This window comes from Oryzias melastigma, linkage group LG22 (genome assembly GCF_002922805.2).
Source record: "Oryzias melastigma strain HK-1 linkage group LG22, ASM292280v2, whole genome shotgun sequence".
Classification (NCBI taxonomy): domain Eukaryota; kingdom Metazoa; phylum Chordata; class Actinopteri; order Beloniformes; family Adrianichthyidae; genus Oryzias; species Oryzias melastigma.
Genome location: NC_050533.1, coordinates 19,490,744 through 19,496,062, shown reverse-complemented (window position 1 = coordinate 19,496,062; position 5,319 = coordinate 19,490,744). Strand labels below are relative to the sequence as shown.

The window sequence follows — 5,319 nt, the reverse complement described above, 5'->3', positions numbered from 1 at the left end:
AGACACAACTCTGAGATCCACAGAGAACACTTGTAGTTTAGCTTCAGACTCCAAACTTGTCTCCTCCACACACTTCAGCCCAGCCAGCGACCCGTGATGAACTTTTTGAACTGGGGCAACTTGAGTAATTATTTATGACAAAAGCTGTTCTAAATCAACACTTTAGCAGAGGTATTCTTATTGTATTTTATGTTTTACCACAATATCTTGGTAAACTATTAAAACATTTTTAAAACACATTTTGAAAAAAACTAAGGAAAAAATATTTTTTTCTGATTTTTTTTTAATTCTTTTTCTTTATTTGTTTTTTCTTCCTTTCTTTTTTCTTATTTCCATTATTTTTTTCTGCTTTCCTCTTCATTTACCTTCTATTTCTTCCCATCTTTCAGTCTTTTCTTTGTTTCTGGGGTACAGTGGTGATAACTCCTTGGTGGAAGCAAACTGGAGTCAGGAGGTCAGACAGCAATGAAAGTTACAGCCAGACTCTGTCTGTTTTTTGTCACCTTTCCAGGCCTTACATTTCCTCCTTGATGACTTAGCCAGAGCCCAAACAAGGTAAAGCATGTGCCGAGTCATCTCAGAAAGAGGAAAATAAACATTTAAAGGTTGTGACCCGTGTACAGCTCGTGTCTGACTGGTTAAAGTGAAATTACATCATGATCTGGCAGGTGGCCCAGGCCTGCCTTTCCTAATGTAACACTAGTGGCATCCTACAGGAAAGGTTTGTAGATGGAGGTTAAAGGCAGGAAACAGAGGATTGTCCTTATTTGTACCTTCTGCTCAGTAGTTTAAAGATTCCTTGACTGTTTTTTAAAGCAAAAAAAAATGTATCTTTACTGCCATTATCTTTCATAACACACATTTTCTACTATGCATAAAATAAACACTATAATTAAAATAAAACACCCAAAGCATTTATTTTGAAAATATATTTACAACAGGCATGTGATATGCATTCAAGAATGTGTGTTAGCTTTTAACGTTTGGTGTTTACACTGAAAAAACAGGGAAGGAATTATTTTTTAGTCACTCAGACTTCTAAACTGTGTTAATATTAAGTCTAGAACCTTTTTGAGGAAACATTAGCATATTCATATTACCTGTAACTCCCATCATTGTTTGCAGCACGTAAAAAAAAAAAAAAATAAGACAGATATCGCTAAAACAAACGCCACTGAGTATGCTAACTACCAACCGTGTTTGTTTGTTTATTTCCGACACAGCTACATGTTAGCTGTGATAATATATTCACAATAACATGTAAAAAACAGACTGGTTAAGCTAAAACAAATGCTATTGTGAGTATGCTAACTCCCAACCTTGTTGCTCAGCTACATGTTAGCTGTGTTAAAATAATCACAATAACCCCCAATAACTGTGTTTTTGCAACACATAAAACAGACTGAAAATGCTCAAACAAATCTTACTGTGAGTATGCTAACTACCAAACTTGCTAGCAGCAAAGTCCAACACAGCTACATGTTAGCCGTGTTAAAGTACTCACAAAAACACAAAAAAACAGACTGATAAAGCTAAAATAAATGTTACTGGGAGTATGCTAACTCCTAACCTTGTTAGTTGCCAGGTCCAACTCAGCTACATGTTAGCCATGTTAAAATATTCAACTTCCAGACTTGTTTGCAACACATAAAACAGACTGAAACTGCTAAAAACAAGTGTTACTGTGAGCATGCTAACTCTAAATCTTGTTAGAAATAGCATGTAAAGCAAAGACACAGTCCAACACAGCCACACATTAGCCGCGTTAGCATAATTACATAAACATATAAGCTTGTTTGCAAAATCAAAACCAATATTAATCCATGTAAAAGGTGAATTGTAAATTCACAAAAGAAAAATGAAGCCTTTAAGTGCACTTAAATAAATAGTGTGAAAAATACAGAAAATATGGATAAAACCACTTTCACATAACATTTGAGCAATCGTTAAAAAGATATTTGTTTAAAACTCACCTAATAAAAATGACTCAGCATTGACTCAAAAAGTGCCAAAATTTATCAAATGTATAGATTAATCATAAAACCAGTTTCTTCAATGATTTAATTAAAAAACATCTAAACTAGTGAGTTAATGACAGTTCCACCTTTGCTCAGTTTAAGTCACTACTTGTGTGAAAACGGTTTTTACATTTAAAATCATATTAATATTTTGGATTAGACATAAAAAAGTAAATTAGATCATTGTAGCAGCAATTATTTCACTTTTGAATTTATAGAGTTTAAGCCTAAACACTTTAGTCAGAAAGATTTGTTGTAGTAGCATGACTGTCACACGGAACATGGTGACTTCCCGAACAAGAAGACAATGACTTCTACTTTACCAGGGGTATCATGAACTCTTGCACAGTAAAAGAAGGACATTTCAGCTCTAAACCCATGGGAATATAAAAAAATATACTAGATCTCTTGAAACATTTGAGACAAAGCTGTCGCAGAACAGAAAGTCCTGTTGCCTTCTAGATTCTTGCTGAACACATTTTGATACAATCTCTTAGTCTTTGTGACATGGTCAATGTGGCCACTTCCTTTTTTTCTTTTTTTGACATCCGAAAAAAAAAATCAATGGTTTTACTTTAACCCAAGTTCATTTTCTGGGTCGGCCTATTTAATTGAATCGTCTGGTGGTGGTCCTCCGACAGACTGGTGATCAGTCCAGGGTATACCCACCTTTGCCCAACAGTTGACTGGTTGGCTTTAGCAACACCATCACCTCGAAAACGATTCTCCATGTTCTGAGAATGGATGGATTGATGGATGGATGGATGGATGGATGGATGGATGGATGGAGGGACAACTACCCTTTTGTTTGGTGTGTAATGTCTTATTCCATTTTCTGGTTCAGGCAACAGCTTCTCAACTTCATAAAGGACTTATTCTCAACCTTCTGAACAATTGCTGTAGTTCCTCTGATTTTGCACAACCCTAACCCTAATTATCTTTCTGTTTTGGTGCAGGAATTGACTCCACTTCCACTTGACTGAGGCGGTTGCCTTGCAACAGGACCGGCATCGTCACATTCCTTCTGACAAATGTGAACCTTTGACGTACAGAGTATGTGGCACTTCTTCGATAAAAAAGTATTTCGTGTTTAAAAAAGCTTTCAATTTGTAAGCATTTAGCCTGTACTTTGATACCAAAATTAATAACCTGGGGCCATGTTTTTCTGAATTTCCCAGCTCCTACTCAACAATAACAACAACTCTGCCCAAAATATCAAAACATGTCAAAAATATAAATTTATGTCCCGGATACACACTAACACAGACAATTCTGACACATCTTTCAGATAATGGGATATGCTGTGTACATGTCTGATTTCCTTTGAAGTCTACACATATTTTGCAGAGAAATACATAATTATGCGTAGCACACGCACACACACGGTGTGTAGGGGTGTGTGTATCTGTGTGTGTGTGCAGACTGGCCAGCTTCATGGGGCTGCAGATCAAAAGCACATGTGTCTCATGTGGTGAACTGTTTTGCTGGCCTTTCTTCAGCTATTTGAGGCTTTTTTTGAGATTTGCAGAAATTATTTGGGAGGAAATCCACTTCAGAGTATCTCTTAGGCTCACTTGGGACAAGAGTCTCTCACTTCACTGGGCATGCTCCTGATTGGATGTGCTTGCAAAGCTTTAGCAGTGGGGCGTCCAGGTGGCATTCACATCCAATGTTGGGAACAACTGTAGACATATATACACTAGAAAGATAATCCCTGGATTGTGAACAGCAAAAATAAGCCCATCGACCAGAGTTTATACTTCTACCACATCAATCAAGTTGGGAAAAATTAAAGTTGAAAGTTCTATGTTGTCCAACAAAATAAACAGGAGTCATAAATACATTTTTATTTTTTTATTTTTACGCTCAGTTGTTTTAAATGGGAGCCAAAGGGATATTGGCCCCTCATGACATCACCCTCCCTTTGGTTCTTCGGAAAAAAAATTCATAATTTTTATGCTGATAGTAAATTTCTTGAACGTATATACATTGACCACATGCACACCAATGAGACGTTCCATTGTCATGACATGCCTTTTGATGGCCTCACAGGTTTTGAGAGTACTCCTAAACACACTTGCGCTCTCCTTCATAAGCAGATACTCATTTCTATGATCCTCCATGGGCCCGGATGATCCCAAAAATTTGCAGAACCCATATGAGTCAAATTCTGTACGGGTACACGTGACGAGATTGTCCTTTTTATTCTCCATTTCCCCATGTTGTGTTTTCTTCCATTTTCTACTAAGCCACTGAGCACGTACTTCCTGTAGCACACATGCTAACAGTAGCACCAATGAAATATGCTTCAATAAAAAGGTTTTACCCAATCTCTTATTCAACACACATATTAGCGAGTAGAGTTTTTAATACCATGACCGCAACACGTTTTCTGATGACAAATTTCCTCTTTTAAGCACTGATTGATGTTGTGAAGAAGCCATTAGCTCTAGCATAAAATTAACACCAGCTTCTTTTAAAAGTCGTAAAACAGCTGCTGCTAAGAATTCTGGAGGTTTCAAGGTTTGTATATTTCCTTAGCATTTTATGCTAAACTGTTTATTAGTTTTCTTTTATCGTTAGGTTTTTAAGTGTTTCTTCTGTCATAAACAGCAATTTATTTGTGCAATAAAACGTAAAAACAACAAAAAGACAATGGAAAAAGGGGAATTGTGTGATAAACTAGTGAGTAAACTAGTATTGAATGTGCTTTTCTATTTGCAGACATCTGGATTTTCCCTGAAATAAATGTTTCCTTTTGATGGGGAGGTTTTATTCCCTTCTTTTATTCACATTTTCCCTTTTTCAAGGAGCGAGCCATCTGTTTAGTCAGACCGGGAGAATGCATTCCGCCTGACTTATCGCCGCAATGCAGCTCAGTAGGGCTAACAGTCTGAAACAACTAACAGTATTATTCTGAGTGGATTACTCTTACATATGCCTGGACCACCTGCTTCATGTAGGCATTAAACCCCAAATGAGATAAAGAAAAACATGCATTGCTTTCCACCAGTGCTGGTGAGGCTCATGTTGACAGCAGAACTCTAAACAGCCGTCTGGCTCACTGGAGGGTTTGCTGTCTGGTATTATGGCTTCAAAGAGGGCGTTTTCTCAACACAGGCAGGGATGTTTTTGAGAAAAGCTTGAGTATAAGAGTTTTAATTGTGGCTGGATTCTATTAAATTATTCTGAACCTTCATTTCTGTTTGATAGCTTAAAAAACAGAAAAGATGAGATGAACTATAGACTGCTCCAAAGGAAAGATGTGAAGTAAAAGCAGGACCCAACACTGATATGATTC

The 5,319-nt window shown here is 36.9% G+C and overlaps 1 protein-coding gene across 1 annotated transcript in view; it reads left to right on the top strand.

The window, feature by feature from the left end:
- lrfn5a (leucine rich repeat and fibronectin type III domain containing 5a) overlaps positions 1 to 5,319 on the top strand; it is a 144,434-nt gene that overhangs the window by 51,149 nt on the left and 87,966 nt on the right. Inside the window, exon 2 of the mRNA XM_024274494.2 lies at positions 2,975 to 3,071. The gene's annotated coding sequence lies outside the window, so the exon portion shown is untranslated. The remainder of the gene's footprint in view (positions 1 to 2,974; positions 3,072 to 5,319) is intronic.